General features: G+C 46.6%; 1 protein-coding gene across 2 annotated transcripts in view; it reads right to left on the bottom strand.

Moving 5' to 3' along the window:
• The window catches only part of MACC1 (MET transcriptional regulator MACC1), an 83,657-nt gene extending 69,616 nt beyond the window's left edge, over nucleotides 1–14,041 (bottom strand). For both annotated transcript variants that reach the window (XM_073630057.1, XM_073630058.1), the window contains exon 1: nucleotides 13,898–14,041. The gene's annotated coding sequence lies outside the window, so the exon portion shown is untranslated. The remainder of the gene's footprint in view (nucleotides 1–13,897) is intronic.
• Nucleotides 14,042–17,400: the final 3,359 nt, after the last annotated feature.

The raw sequence follows: 17,400 nt of genomic DNA, 5'->3' as shown, positions 1-17,400 counted from the left end.
TTTCATTTTACCTGTACAGTATATTCAATTCTCTCAATGTTTGAAAGGAGTCTACAACCTGAGGAAAGCAGGTGTCATTTTATACTATTTCTGTCATCAATCCCCCGTGAGTTGTATACATAATTCCTTCGTGTTAATTGGCTGGCAGCTCAAGCGAGGTAGTGCTTCTTTTCCCTTCATTCCTGAAAGCTTAGATCTGTAAACACTTCCCAAATCATAATGTCATTTCTCACACAACAGAAATCAATCAGTGTGGCAGCTATAGTAAGCAAATGACTTTTGAAAAGCTGATTGCTAGGGATGAAGTGGATAGCTTAGAGCAATAGCAAACTGAAGCCTAAAAGTTGATAAAATGCTTAACGCTGAGCTGCTGAGAATATAAAGACTATACTGATACCATACTGATACTGCTGCAGTTGGTAGTACTGGATCCCCAGCTGGGGAAGTTTGCGTATTCTTGTGAGTCATTTACACACAAATACCCAGGTGTGGTTTCTGCTCCAGTGACAAACACAGTGACGTCATTATGAGCCTGGAAAATGTCAACGCTGTTGATTCAAGTATTTTATTAGAAGTAACAAATAATGTAAGCATGTGTTTACTAAAAAATATACTATACTTTCCCTTTTTTGGGGGCAATGCTATTTTCATGCAAATCTGCCATCTATGTGGCCATATTGATGACTAGTTTGGAGCATTCAAATAATGAAAGATGATTGTTAAATGGTTACTATGAAATAGAGTAATGCCCCGTACACACGAGCGGAATTTCCATCGGAAAAATCTTGGAGGATTTTTCAGACGGAATTCCGCTCAAGCTTTGCTTGCATACACACGTCACACAAAAGTTCTCTGAACTTTTGACCATCAAGAACGCCGTGACGTACTTCATTACGATGAGCCGAGAAAATGAAGTTCAATGCTTCCGAGCATGCGTTGAATTGTTTCCGAACCTGCGTGTTTTTTTGCGCGTCGGAATTGCATACAGACAAACAGAATTTCCGTCAAGAACTTTTTCCGTCTGAAAAATAGAGAACCAGCCCTCAATGTTTTGCTGGCGAAAATTCAGACAGAAAAAGTTGGATGGAGCATAGACACGGTCGGAATATCCGACCAAGAGCTCCCATCACACTTTTTTTGACGGAAATTCCGCTTGTGTGTACAGGGCATAAGTGTATATATAATACAACTAGAGACTGGAGATACTCCCTGCAATATCTGTCACAAGCTTAGAAAATGCAAACCAAGAATATCAAGAGAAAAAAAATGTAAGCAGAAGTTACTCTCAGTGAAGACAACAATCTTCCCAGTGGGAATACAGACAGCAAAGAAAAGAAAAAAAACACTGGCAGAGATTCTAACCATTTCCCACTCAAGTGAATCTTAGCACTGACCATTCCACATCCCAAGCTTATCTATTACATGTGAAAGCATAGGTGTACACAGCCTATTGCATTAGGGTGTGCACCCCAAAGCTCAAACACACATGCATGTATATATACAGTATCTCATAAAAGTGAATACACCCCTCACATTTTTGTAAATATTTTATTATATCTTTTCATGTGACAACACTGAGTGCCGATTCACACAGGGGCAACACGACTTCAGCGCGACTTTGCAAGGCGACTTCAACACAACTTCAACGCGACTTCAGCGCTACTTGTAGCAACTTACAATGCGACTTCAAGTCGCCTCCAGGACAGGTGACTTTGGCTGTGGCCAATCACAGAATAATCAGCTCTCTGGGAGGGAGGGGTTTGCCTGGGTAAACTAATTCCTTTTCCTGTAAAGTCGCTTCAATATAGATGGAGATCCGACTTGGAGGTGACTTCCATTGAATTCTATGGGTACAGGTCACCTAGAAGTCGCCTTGAAGTAGTACAGGAACCTTTTCTGAAGTCGGAGCGACTTCAGTAGTGTACATTAAGACGACTCTCATTATAATTACTATAATGCAATTCCCAATGTCAAGCGACTTGGGGCAACAAGTCAGATCCCAAGTCATTGTAGTGTGAACGACCCTGAAGAAATGACACTTTGCTACAATGTAAAGTAGTGAGTGTACAGCTTGTATAACAGTGTAAATTTGCTGTCCTCTCAAAATAACTCAACACACAGCCATTAATGTCTAAACCGCTGGCAACAAAAGTGAGTATTTGCCTTACTTTCCTTATCTGCATGCTTGGGTTTGGTCAGTGACTCAGAAATTGTTGAAGCCAAAGACAGCCTAACATCTAGCATTTTCAGAAGGCAGTCTCTGTATTTCTCCTAAGTCCAATTCTTAGCAGTGGCGACCAATGGAAATTTTTTTTAGGGGGGGGGGCAAACAATATACCACTGACACCCCCCCGCCGGTCGGTGGGACGGTCGGTCGGTGTAGGGCGGTCAGTCTCACTTACCCCATCGCGGCTTCCCATGCTTGGCGTCTGCCTCCCGTTCCCCTGCTCCCCACGGGTCTCCACGTGGCGGCTTCCGTTTCCTCCCTCCTTCTTAGCGGCCGATCTGGAGTTTTCTCTTTTCGGCTAATCAGAAAACGGGTCTCACACCTGCTTCTGATTGGCCAGATTGAGAATCAGTGTTACAACAGCGAATATTTATTCGCTGTTGTAACACCTGGGTTGGTGTGCTCTGGAGCCACCCTATTTTGAAGCCTATTAGAGCCTATGGCTCTTATCAGATGCTATAAAAAAAACACACCACCGCTGTAATTCAGGCGCCTGGCGTTCTGAAAGGGGCCGAACACCTGAATAAGGGGGTGGCCATGTCAAAGCCAAAACCAAGAAAAAAATATTTGAGTTTGCATAGACCCTAACCGCTTTAGGACCTCCTACATAATACTGTGGCAGGGTGTCCCTTAAGCTCAAAATCAGGTACCGCTCCCACAGTGATTGGACACAGCAGGAGCCAATCAGCGGGTCCGGCGGACCCAATGTCCGCTGGGGCCTGCCGATTGTTCCCGAGGCAGACAGAACAACAAGGCAGATCGCCGTTCTCTCAAAGGGGAAGATGGAGATCTTGTCTTCCACCAGTCAAAGCACACCCCCCACAGCTAGAAAGCACTCCCAGGGAACACATTTAACCCTTTGATTGCCCTTGATGTTAACCCCTTCCCTGCCAGTGTCATTAGTACAGTGACAGTGCATTTTTTTTAGCACTGATCACTGTATTGGTGTCATCGGTCCACAAAAATGTCACTTAGTGTCAAATGTGTCCGCCACAGTGATAGTCCAGTTAAAATTCGCTGATCGCTGCCATTACTAGTAAAAAAATAAAGAAAAATAAAAAAAATCACAAATATGTCCCATAGTTTGTAGATGCTATAACTTTTGTGCAACCCAATCAATAAAAATATGTAGCAGAATACATATTGGCCTAAATTGATGAAGAAATTAGATTTTTCAATTTTTTTATTGGATGTGTTTTAGAGCAAAAAGTAAAAATTGTCAGTCACTTTTTGTTTATTGCGCAAAAAAATAAAAACTGCAAAGGTGATCAAATACCACCAAAAGAAAGCTCTATTTGTGGGAAAAAATGACATCAATTTTTTTTTTTTTTGGGTACAGCATCACACAACTGCACAATTGTCAGTTGAAGCAACGTAGTGCAGTATCGCAAAAAAATGGCCTGGCCATGAAGGGGGGTAAACCTTCCAGAGCTGAAGTGGTTAAACACTTTACTATATTTTTTAAAAACAATGAAGCACTGGATTGTTTTTATCCAGTGTTGATTATAAATGGCACTGGACAAAGCACTGTAGGTTTGGGGGCAGTTGGGGTTGGCAGCAAAAATGCACGTTTGAGCCACATTTTTGCCGCCCGCCAATTGCCCCCCTTAAGCTGCAAAAAGGCACTGAATGGGGGTGTTTACATGCCGTGGTCACAATGCTTTACATTGCACTCACAGCAAAGTTTACCCAGCATGCAGTGATCGGTGGGTAACAAGCGGAATGCTACACACTCAAGCAAATGGGGAAGCACCGCAAATACCCAGTAACAACGTGCAATGCATGCAGGTACAACACGTTTGTCAGCAAAAATGGGTTTAAAACAGGTGGCAAGGAGGCAAGCACGGATTGAGCTTCAGAGGAAAGGGAGATTTAGATGCACATCTAAAACTTGGACTTTGAACCAAGCCATTGTGTACAGAGGAGATCATAGAGAAACAAGTGTAACGCTGGTAGATTTTTCAATCTACTGCTTATAGGTAAATTTAGTGGGTTATCTGTTCATACATAGTCAGATTTAGCCTCTGTTCCAGCTTGGCTGAGTTGCATGTAGTTTCACACTGTGCCTGTGGGTGTAGTTGTTACCATGAGTTGGTGTTGGAAAGGCAACACGTTGAAGTGTATGAGTGCTCCTCTGTCCCGGAGATAACTCGGTGGAGGTGGTCTTCCGAGTTGCATTCTGGGAGAGGGTATTTATGGGACAGACGCCATATTTTAGGGGTCTTTCGTTCCACCTGCTGGCCCTCCTGGCCAACAGGTATGTGTTAGGAGTACTACCACGTGGTCCTCCGACCGGGAGGCCCACGCTGCTGCAGCGTGTGGGTGGGCCCAGAAGCCTGTCTGGGGCCTACCACCGTAGCAGGGGAATGGTCCTGGACTGTCTGTCTTACGGGAAGAAGCTGGACAACTGAGAAGATCCCAGGGGAGCAGGGGCGGACTGACAAGCCATGGGGCCCCCGGGCAACAGGAGATCATAGAGCCCCCTGTGTCCCTGCCCACACTCAAGCCACACCCACACAAAGCCCCACCCTCCATCTTGCACTGCGTGGACGCCTCAATTCTGGGTTGAACCTGAGATAAACAGTGCACAGGGGGCAGAAGGGCAGAGCATTGGATGTCAAGCAAGCACAGTACACAGGGGGCAGCAGGGTAGAGCATGGAGGAACCATGGCAAAGTATAGTCAGCAGGTCATAGCACAGGGGGTCAGGAGGGCACAATATGTGTGTGTGGACGGTAGGAGGGCACACTACATGGATAGCAGCAGGGCACATTATGGGGCACACCAGGGAACATTACAGGTGGGGGAGGAACAGTAGGACACATTACAGGGGAGGGGGGGCAGCAGGGAACATTATAGGGCACATTACATATGGGGAGACAGAGGGGCACAGCATGAAACATTACATGGGGCAGGAGGGCACATTATGGGGTACAGCAGAGTATATTACATAGGGGCATGAGGGCACATTATGGGGCACAACAGAGCACATTAGGAGGGATACATTCTCATATTATGGGGCACAGCAGGGCACATTATGAGGCATAGCAGGGCATATTACATGGGGACAAGAGGGCACATAATAGGACACAGCAGGGCATATTACATGGGGGCATGAGGGCACATTAAGGGGCACAGCAGAGCACATTAGGAGGGATACAATCTCATATTATGGGGCACAGCAGGGCACATTATGAGGCATAGCAGGACATATTACGTGGGGGCAAGAGGATACATTATGGGGTACAGCAGGGTATATTGCATGAAGCAGGAGGGCACATATAGGGCACTGTATGGTGCACACAGAAAAGCACACTATGGGGCACTGAATGATGCATCAAGGGGCACACAGCAGGGCACATCATATGGCACACAGCAAGGTACAGGGCACATCATGGGGCATACAGTAGGGCTCAGGGCACATCACAAGGCCCACAAGAGGGAATTGGGCACACAGTGGGGCACACAGTAGGACACAACATGGGGCACACCACAAGGGCACACAGTAGAGCACATCATGGGGCACACAGTAGGGCATATCACAGGGCACACAGTAGGTCATGGGACACATCACAGGGCACATAATGGGGGCAGGCAGCAGGTCATGGGGGCAGGCAACAGGGAATGGGGGCAGGCAGCAGGGCATGGGGCAGGCAGCAGGGCATGGGGGCACACATCAGAGCATGGGCATGGGGCAGACAGCAGGCCATGGGGCACCGAGCAGTGTGTGGGGCAGGCATCAGGGCATGGGGGCACAGACCAAGGCATGGGGGCACACACATCAGGGCATGGGGGCACAGAGCAGGGCATGGGGGCACAAAGCAGGGCAAGGGGGCAGACAGCAGGGCAGGGGGGCACGGAGCAGGGCATAGGGTAGACAGTAGGGCATGGGGACACAGGGCAAGGGGGCACAGAGCATGGCATGGGGTAGACATCAGAGCATGGGGCAGACATCAGGGCATGGGGGCACAGAGCAGGGCATGGGGGCACAGAGCAGGGCATGGGGGCACAGAGCAGGGCATGGGGGCACACAGCGGGGCATGGGGGCACAGAGCAGGGCATAGGGTAGACAGCAGGGCAAGGGGGCACAGAGCACTGCATGGGGCAGACATCAGGGAATGGGGGCACAGAGCAGGGCATGGGGCAGACAGCAGGGCATTGGGCAAAGAGCAAGGCATGGGTGCACAGAGCAGGGCATGGGGCAGATAGCAGGGTATGGGCAGACTATAGGGCATGAGGCAGACATCAGGGCACAGAGCAGGGCATGGGGGCACAGAGTGGGGCATGGGGGCAGACAGCGGGGCATGGGGGCACGGAGCAGGGCAAGGGGGCACGGAGCATGGCATGGGGTAGACATAAGAGCATGGCGCAGACATCAGGGAATGGGGTTACACAGCAGGGCATGGGGCAGACAGCAGGGCATGGGGCAGATAGCAGGGTATGGGGCAGACTATAGGGCATGGGGAAGACATCAGGGCATGGGGCACAGAGCAGGGCAAGGGGGCACAGAGCACAACATGGGGTAGACATCAGAGCATGGGGCAGACATCAGGGAATGGGGCCACAGAGCAGGGCATGGGCAGACAGCAGGGCATGGGGCAAACAGCAAGGCATGGGGGCACAGAGCAGGGCATGGGCAGACATCAGGGCATGGGGCAGATAGCAGGGTATGGGCAGACTATAGGGCATGGGGCAGACATCAGGGCATGGGGGCACAGAGCAGGGCATGGGGACACAGAGCGGGGCATGGGGGCAGACAGCAGGGCATGGGGGCACGGAGCGGGGCATAGGGTAGACAGCAGGGCATGGGGCACAGAGCAGGGCAAGGGGGCACAGAGCACAACATGGGGTAGACATCAGAGCATGGGGCCACAGAGGAGGGCATGGGCAGACAGCAGGGCATGGGGCAAAGAGCAAGGCGAGGGTGCAGACAGCAGGGCATGGGGGCACAGAGCAGGGCATGGGCAGACATCAGGTCATGGGGCAGATAGCACGGTATTGGCAGACTATAGTGCATGGGGCAGTCAGCAGGGCATGGGGGCACAGAGTAGGGCATAGGGGCAAAGAGCAGGGCATGGGGGCACAGAGTGGGGCATGGTGGCACAGAGCGGGGCATGGGGGCACAGAGCGGGGCATGGGGCACAGAGCAGGGCATGGGGCACAGAGCAGGGCATGGGGCACAGAGCAGGGCATGGGCGTAGACAGCGGGGCATGGTGGCAGACAGCAGGGCATGGGGGCACGGAGCAGAACATAGGGTAGGCAGCAGGGCATGGGGGCACAGAGCAGGGCAAGGGGGCACAGAGCATGACATGGGGTAAACATTAGAGCATGGGGCAGACATCAGGGAATAGGGGCACAAAGCAGGGCATGGGCAGACAGCAGGGCATGGAGCAAAGAGTAGGGCATGGGCAGACATCAGGGCATGGGGCAGATAGCAGGGTATGGGCAGACATCAGGGCATGGGGCAGATAGCAGGGTATGGGCAGACATCAGGGCATGGGGCAGATAGCAGGGTATGGGCAGACATCAGGGCATGGGGCAGATAGCAGGGTATGGGCAGACATCAGGGCATGGGGCAGATAGCAGGGTATGGGCAGACATCAGGGTATGGGCAGACAGCAGGGCTTTTGGGCAGAGAGCAGGATGCTGGGCACATAGAGGGAGACAGGGCAGCGGCTGCTGCACTTTCTTTCCTAGATGCAGAGTAGCGCGGGAAGCGGCTGTAAACATACCTCCCATGATGTGCTCCTCCCCGCCGGCCCCTCCTCTCTTCTCGTCCGTCCGAGGTGATGACAAATACAAGCACCTGGGATGGACGGGAGGGAAGGAGGGGCCGGCGGGGAGGAGCACATCATGAGAGGGACCCGATCTACCCGTCAGCTAGCTGTGATTGACGGGTAGATCGAAGTGGAAGCTGTCATGGGGCCCCCTACTGGCCACGGGCCCTCGGTCCCTGTCCGAATTGCCCGATGGTCAGTCCGCCCCTGCAGGGGAGGACCCATCATGGAAGGATCATGCAGAGTGCTGGTCTGGAGAGGGGCCTGGTGACTCAGTTGGAGGACGCATCCTAAAGTTAACCTACTGCTTAGTACTGCCTGGTCAGCTTAAAGGTTCTAGTGATGTGTTTGCTATCCATCGTAAACCATTACATCCTATGGCAGAGGATCGTACGGGTTTCTATTCCATTCAAGTCTGTGGCAGAGACTTTTGTTCGTGCTGCGTACTGGCTGCTAGGTTAGTGAGAGAAATCTATCCAGGCGGGCAAAGATTCAACTCTAAGAGGAAAGTAAATTCATCTACAAGATTCCAATTTCTAATACTACACTAAGAAAAGGTATTTGAACTTCCCTGCAACTCTTCTTCTACCTCTTTCCTGTTACTTCCTTCAGTTACGTTTATTAAAGCATTGGAAAAGATACTCAAGTGTCCGGTGCCTACATTGTCTGGTATTAAACTCAATGGGACCCTAGACCCGGTTCCGGTGAAATTGAGGTAAAGAAGGTGACGGTAACAGCTCGCTTTAAACCAGCAGCTCCACCAAGAGTTATTGCTACACAAGTCATCATGCTCACAGATGTAAACAATATATTTGTATATTGGAGATTTGTGGGATTTTTAAGGTGCATATTAAATCAATAGAAAAAATTTGTTAAAAAGTGTAAATTTTTTTAATACATAAAAACAACGCAGTTGCAGCTGAAAACCACGAGGAGAGACACACACTCCTTACAGGACCTCAGATTATGTGCTGAGCAGGGGCGGACTGACCATTGAGCGACTCGGGCACTGCCCGAGGGCCCTGGGCCACTAGGGGGCCCCATCAGGGTTGCCAGCCTCAGTAAAACCAGGGACAGTATGTATAAATCTGTGTTATTTTTTACATCTGTTTGTGTATACTGTGTGTACATGTATGTGTATACTGTATGATTGTATACTGTGTTTTTTTATACTGTGTGGCCCCATAATCTCTGATTGCCTGGGGGCCCCATAATTTCCTATTGCCCGGGGGCCCCATGAGTTATCAGTGCGCCCCTAGTGCTGAGTGTCCCCAAATAGGAGTTTCTCATCCTCGTATTGACCTTTTTTGCAAATTAGACTCTCTGGTCCTTTAATGCCTCCTATGATTGTCTGCAGTCCGGTTTCTGGTCTTATGGTGTCTGCTCGACCCCCTGAACCATTATCAATTGCAATATATCTTGGGAAGGCTCTGATATTCATTTGGACAGCGTCCCCTGAGGAAGCCCCATTGTAGGGCAAAACATGTTGGGTACCACACCATTGTGCTGTACCTTAAAGGACTGTACTGTATGAGTCTTTTCTAATGTAACTGCGTTGTTTTTATGTATTAATAAAATTTACACTTTTTAACTAATTTTTTTCTATTTCTATCTAATGCACCTTAAAAATCCCACAAATCTCCAATATACAAATTAAATAAGGGATGTGGTGCTATAATGTTGGTATGTTGTCCAGAAGCTGAGTTTTTTCCAATGTTTTTTACAATGTAGTGTTCACATCTGTGAGCTCATACACTCCACTTACAACAGAGGGAGGGGAAAAAATAAGAACTAATGAATAAATCATACATTAATTCCTGAGCAATGTACTGATCATGGCAGCAGTTGCAAATAAAGTGTAACCTTCCTCCCACCCTTCTCTCTTACAGTCCCCTTCATCTCCAACCTCCCACTGTTTTTTTACCTGTACATTAAAAGAGAAGTTTGGGGTAACCAAAAAAATAAACACATATACTTACCTCTATGCTGCAGCATCGATGTGATCCCACATCAAATCTAAGCCTGACAACTGAGTGATTACATGACCGCTGATTGCTCAGTTATCGGTCTTATTATTGCAGGTTAACAACAATTTTAAAAAAATGCGTTTCAGGCCTTAATCATGGCTCTGCCCACTATCAGTTGATTTAAGGTCACAGGAGAGCAAAAGTAAGTGAATTCCTGTGACTCACAGGTGAAGTATGGCCAAAAAAGCTTTGCTAATACTTCTCTTTTAACCCCTTTATCACCTCCTCCCTCAATACCAGCATGTTTCTTAACCTCTTGCTGACCGCAATGCGTATATATAAGTAGTTTACCGGAATTATGGCTGAAGATATCAGCCATAACTCCGGTATTGTATTTTTCAGCCGGCAGCTGACTTTCACATGAAAGTGCTCATGAGCCGCTAGAACATTTTCAGAAGCGGCGGGAGGAGACACTCCCCCCCCCCACGCGTGACTTGCCGGTGTCTCTCGGGTTTACCGTTTCCGCCAGCTCGCCTGATCCGACGGTGCCGCTGGCTGGTCACAGAGGCAATCAAAGCGTAGATCATCGTTGATCGCCTCTATGGCCTTGGAGGATCAGATGACGTCACTTTTGGTCCAGGGTGGAAGTAAACAATTTTTTTTCAAGAAGAATCACATTTCTTTTTTAGATCTTTTGCTAAGGCAAAAGGCAAAGAGAGTTAATGTCTTTTTTATCCCAGATCTCTGCATAAAGAGGACCAATCATCCTTATTTTTATTACAAGTGTTGTTCCTTGTACATTCCTTGTAATAGGAGTAAACGTGATTAAAAAAATTAAAAAGGAAAGGGACAGTGTAAAAATAAAGAAATAAAATGACTGCTGTGCAAATACCATGTGTACCCCCAGATTCTGTATGTATGCAGATGTGCTGCAGAAGTTGGGGTGAGACTTATAGAACCTTTGTGCACACATGGGCTTCTCCATGTTTGTGCAAAGATGGCTGTTATGGCAGTCCCAAAACTATGCCATCTTTGCACATCTGTAGATGTGTCAAAGGGCTTTGCCAGGACCATGTACCCTTTGGCACATCTCTGCATGTGCCATAATGGTGGTGTCAGAGGGGGAGGGCTGACCCACTAAAGAGGGGACTGACTGTGGCAGAGATCACTTCATAGCTTTAATAACTCATCTGTTTCCTGGAATTCCTCTTGAAATAAGTCTATGGGTGCTTTTGGGTAAAATCTACAGTATATTTGGGCCCCCTCCTTTGAGATTAATAGCATTTGCACAGATCACCAGCATAGGCTCATATTATTAGTACAAGCAATCAGTGGCGGCTGGTGAAGTTTTAGGACGGGGGGCGCCAGACCCCGCCCTTCCTTTTGGCCCCTCCCACTTGGTGAAAATGGGCATGGTTTCAGCGGAATAGTGAGCGTGACTTAAAGGGGTGTGGCTCTAAGGGGTGTGGTTAGCGTCTGAGATGAACGAGGGATGGAGGTAGAGGGAGGGAGAGAGGGAGAAAAAGATGGAGGGACATCAGGCACAGAGCCTACACAACAATAGAAATATGTGTATTCCATAAAGTTTAACAATCAGCAGAAATAGATACTCCAAACACCTGGTGTTAGCGCTTCAATCATCCCGGCACCATGGTTGTTATGGTGTCAGGATGATTGAAGCACATTATTTCTATTATTACAATGTAATATAAAATTAAATCATTCAACTCACCATAATGCAGAATCAGTGGGAGCCCTGAAACCTGCCACGTCGCCTGCCACCAGATGCCAACAGTTGCCCCCAGCAGAGTCCCTCCTTACATCAGGTGCCCCCAGCGGAGTCCCTCCTTACATCAGTTGCCCCCAGCGGAGTCCCTCCTTACATCAGGTGCCCCCAGCGGAGTCCCACCTTACATCAGGTGCCCCCAGCAGAGTCCCTCCTTACAACAGTGTCCCCAGCGGAGTCCCTCCTTACATAAGCTACCCCCAGCAGTGGAGACCTCCTCACATCTGTGTCCCCAGCAGCGGAGTCTTCCTCACATCTGTGTCCCTATCAGCGGAGTCCCTCCTTACATCTGTGTTCCCATCAGCAGAGTCCCTCCTTACATCTGTGTCCCCATCAGTGAAGTCCCTCCTCACATGTGTCCCCATCAGCAGCAGTCCTCCTCACATGTGTCCCCATCAGCAGAGCAGAGTCCTCCTCACATGTGTCCCGGCAGCACAGCCCTCCTTCATGCCACATCTGTCTCTGTCCCCTTCAGCGGCAGCTAGTTTCCGGCTTTCTCCATGTGTTCAGTGGAGAGGGGAGGGGCCTCCCTCTCCACTGAACACAAGGCGATTAGTTCTCACGGCGGCGGCCATCTTCTTGTAGCCCGCCAGAAGTGATGTCTGGTCTCACACTGAGAACACAGCACACGGCAGTAGTGATACACTACAGCGCTGGGCGGAAGCTGTTCGGCGCGATGGACTACGCCACAAAGCAGCTCCAAACCCCGCAAATGAAGCGACTCGTCTGCAATCTCGTGATTGCATAGACGTGGCGCTTCCCATAGTGCACTGTGTCTGGCGCCTGAACACAGTGCACTTAAGGACTTTTTTTTTTTTTTTCTTTTTTTTTTTTAAAGGGCCATGTTTAAATTATTTTTTTTACAGACAGTGTAATAAGTAACGTAAGTCTGAATACACCTGTAGCATGGTCAAGGCTCAGGACCACATACATGTATATACATTATCCAATTTGACAACAATAGACCACAGTTAATTAAATAATTCAATTGCAGTCACTGATATTGTATCATTACAAATATTCTGTATGATAACTGCATGTATGTATTTATACACTATTAAAAAAAGAAGAACAATTTCATGACTTTGTCTTTCAAGCACTTCACCAGTTTTTCAAATTGCGTGAAGAAAAAAGAGATCTGGGAATAAGCTATATGTTTAACTTAATCTCTTCACATTCTGACTTTTCTATGGGGACATCTACCCCAACTGGAGACTGTCCCCATAGACAGCCTGATGGCCATGTGATCTAAGCCAGCATCAACTGATGGTCATCAATATTACAGTGGGTTGATTTACTAAAACTGGAGAGTGCAAAATCTGGTGCAGCTTTGCATAGAAACCAATCAGCTTCCAGGTCTTATGGTCAAAGCTTAATTGAGCAAGTTGAAGTTATAAGCTGGTTGGCTACCATGCACAGCTGAACCAGATTTTGCACTTCCTAGTTTTAGTAAATCAACCCCATTGCATACACCTAATATACTTCCTACAGTTCTTGAGTTCAAACATATTGTACACTTGACTTGTAAACATGTGTAGCACATAAAGAAATGTGAATTTTATTTTCATCAGCCAATGTAGAATTATTAAAGACACAGTGACAACCACTAGCAATTGTAAAAAAATATGATGACACACTTATTAATGGCTTCACAGGATCTTTAGTCCGAGACAATCTTTTCTTTTGAAGTTATTCTTATTGCATACCTATTATGCTCAACGTTTCCTTTAAACACTACGAAATCAGACATATCTTAGCAGGTGACTCTACCACTCTCAATCAGAAGGGTACTAATGCATTCTATTTGGATGATAATTTTGGCCATATGTAGGGCAGCTATTTTCTCTCTGCTTACTGTATTGGTTACGATTTTGTACATGCGTAACTTTTATCGGAATGACATGTATCCTCATTATAAGCTGTATTCATTGTGATTTGTCTGAAATAAAGACATGTCAAGTGATCTTAAGACTACACCAAATTTCTAAAGGTCCCTGTAAATGAACGTCACTGGCAAATGAAACAACATTCATTTCTAACTCCTTCCCTAAATATGTCTATAGTCAGAAAATACAATACTACTAAAAATGACTGTTTTCTTGGTAAGTTAAAATTAATTTTACCAAAAAAAAAAACTTACGTTCTGTAGAAGATCAGCTCAGATGAACAAACTCATGGTGTTCTCCTCATGCTCAATTACTCCTGTTTGTTTACCTAGTCAAGCAACTAACTACAGAGAGTAATGATTACCTTGTTGAGCAAGACTAGGCAAACTGACACACCTTGTACTATCCCTCGAGCCCAGCTCACTGACATACCAAAGAACAAAGGCTCCTGGGATTTGAAGTTCTTTTTTGAGAAGGTAATACCAGACAAAAGGTATGCAGAACTCATTACCCAGAATCCCTTGATGTGAACCTGATTGTACACCTGAAACTACTGTAGTAGTTTCGGTTGAAGGAGGAACCAGAGAAGAAAGTGAAAAGTGTCTTGTCTCTGCAGTGTGTCACGTTTGCATTGAAAAGGGACTGTACCAGGAAGCCATAGCCTTAGTATAAAGTTTGCAGTGATTGTACAATGAGTTTTTGGGCTTATTAAATAAGGCAAGGAAAACAAAAGTAATCATGCAGAAAGAGAATTAACCCAAAGCAACTAATCAGATTTCACTATAGCGTAATCATATAAGATAAATTCTCTTTGCCTATATATATATATATATATATATATATATTACACTCTTTGACAGATGTATGTTATGCTCATCTCATTTTCTTCTCTTTGTAATAGGCAGATTTTGTACGTCTCCTGATAAATGTTGCCGTTTATGGAAAGCAGCATTTTAATAGCCATTTTATGAATTTTTTCTATTTTACTCATTTATTTTCTGGAGGATAGCCCTCTATGCAGTAATTGAATGCAGTCTTCTGGGCAAACCTGCGTGCTTATATGGTATGTATTAATCTTCATCTGCAATTATATACCTTCACCATTTGTAATGAAGGAATATTTCAACTTTATTATTCTTTAATGGTTGAAACAAATATTGAAAATTAACTCTCTTTGCAGCAATATTTTATTTCTTTTCCAGTAAAATTTCTCTATAGGTAACTTTTGACAAAATAGTCAGTGAGCCATTGAGGAAGATTTATTAAAAAAATAAGATTTTTTTTTTTTAACCTGTCAAACAGATCAGCTCAATGTAAACATTCAATGTGTTAATAGAAGAGAAATTTAGGCGATATGGGACTTTGGGATATTACAACGTAGAAATCACTCAAGGATGTATGTAAAAATATATACAAAAGTGAACAATATCATAAAACCGATGCATACAATACAATCATAGCCATAGGTGTGCGCAAACATCCTATTAATGACAATGATTTATGTCATTAAAGCGGGGTTCCCATTTTAAAAAAAAAATTAAAAGTCAGCAGCTACAAATACTGCAGTTGCTGACTTTTAATCGGACACTTACCTGTCCCTGGGTCCAGCGATGCGGTGGATCGAAGCCCAGCTCACCCCCCCCTCCGCTCGGCAGTGCCAGCATTTTAACTGTGGGTGCCCAGCTTTGGCTTCACAGCCGGGCACCCACTGCGCATACGCGAGCCGTGGCGCGCGTCGCCACTGGCCCCGCAATCATCAGGGATGGGTTGCGTGTCGCAGATGATTGACAAGAGGGAGGGTGGAGAGGCGATCAGAGAAGTGACATCAGGAGCCCAGGTACTGAAGGAGGCAGACTATGAGGGACCCCCTAGCAACAGGCATTTAGAGGTGAGTAAAAAAAAAATTTTCTCCAAATGTTTTTTTTTTATTTTTTTTTAAGCACATTACTAATTTTTTTTTTTTTGGGGTGGAACTCCACTTTAATAGGATGTTTGCACACACCTATGGCTATGATTGTATTGTATGCATCGGTTTTATGATATTGTTCATTTAATAAAGTTTTGTATATATTTTTAGTGATTTCTACGTTGTAATGCACCCATAAATTCCCATATGTCCTAAATTTCTCTTCTATTTCTAAGGGATGTTGGTGCCATACTTCTTGTAGATTTTGATGCTTGTCCCTGTCCATATATTTGACCATATTCAATGTGTTAATGTTTTAAAAACTTTTTTTTCTATGTATAAATTATAATTACATATGAATGTAGCCAGGTGCTAGGCTACAGCAATATGGAGATGGAGATATTGGTCTCCATTCACAAAGCGGTATCGTATCGCATCTGAGTTTGGAGTAAGATACTACACAGAATTTTTCAAAACATTTTTGGCATTCATTAAATAATGCCACTAAAATACTGCATGAATTATTTTATGAAGTCATGCGGTATTTTAGTAGTGAAAGCCTGCGGTAATTTACCACTGGTAGTAGGGCGGCGTCCTTAACCACTTGAGGACCGCCTCACGCCGATGTACGTCGGCAAGGCGGCACGGGCAGGCAGAATCACGTACATATACCTGATCTTCCTCCCGCGGGTGGACGGTCCTCTTTTGGCCCCCCCCCTCGCGATCGCCGCCGGCCAATCAGAACATTCCTTTGCTGCTGTATGCTAAACAAAACACTACACCTCACAGTAGAACATGCCAGGCACACAAAACATCCCCGATCGCCCCCCAATCACCCCCCAATCACCCCCCCCCCCGGTCACACTGACACCAAGCAGTTTTTGTTTTTTTTTCTGATTACTGCATGGTGTCAGTTTGTGACAGTTACTGTGTTAGGGCAGTTAGTATTAGCCCCCTTTAGGTCTAGGGTACCCCCTAACCCCCCCTAATAAAGTTTTAACCCCTTGATCACCCCCTGTCGCCAGTGTCGCTAAGCGATCATTTTTCTGATCGCTGTATTAGTGTCACTAGTGATGCTAGTTAGGGACGTAAATATTTAGGTTCGCCGTCAGCGTTTTATAGCGACAGGGACCCCCATATACTATCTAATAAATGTTTTAACCCCTTGATTGCCCCCTAGTTAACCCCTTCACCACTGATCACCGTATAACCGTTACGGGTGACGCTGGTTAGTTCGTTTATTTTTTATAGTGTCAGGGCACCCGCCATTTTTTACCGATTAAAGGTTTAGCCCCCTGATCGCCCGGCAGTGATATGCGTCGCCCCAGGCAGCGTCAGATTAGCGCCAGTACCGCTAACACCCACGCACGCAGCATACACCTCCCTTAGTGGTATAGTATCTGTACTATACTAGCGTCCACAGCAGTTTAGGGTTCACAAAAACGCAGTGTTAGCGGAATCAGCCCAGATACCTGCTAGTACCTGCGTTTTGCCCCTCCGCCCGGCCCAGCCCAGCCCACCCAAGTGCAGTATCGATCGATCACTGTCACTTACAAAACACTAAACGCATAACTGCAGCGTTCGCAGAGTCAGGCCCGATCCCTGCGATCGCTAACAGTTTTTTTGGTAGCGTAATGGTGAACTGGCAAGCACCAGCCCCAAGCAGCGTCAGGTTAGCGCCAGTACCGCTAACACCCACGCACGCAGCATACGCCTCCCTTAGTGGTATAGTATCTGAACGGATCAATATCTGATCCGATCAGATCTATACTAGCATCCCCAGCAGTTTAGGGTTCCCAAAAATGCAGTGTTAGGGGGATCAGCCCAGATATCTGCTAGCACCTGCGTTTT

This window comes from Aquarana catesbeiana, linkage group LG05 (genome assembly GCF_042186555.1).
Source record: "Aquarana catesbeiana isolate 2022-GZ linkage group LG05, ASM4218655v1, whole genome shotgun sequence".
Classification (NCBI taxonomy): Eukaryota; Metazoa; Chordata; class Amphibia; order Anura; family Ranidae; genus Aquarana; species Aquarana catesbeiana.
The sequence above is the reverse complement of the archived record's forward strand: the minus strand, read 5'-3'. Positions and strand labels throughout refer to the sequence as shown.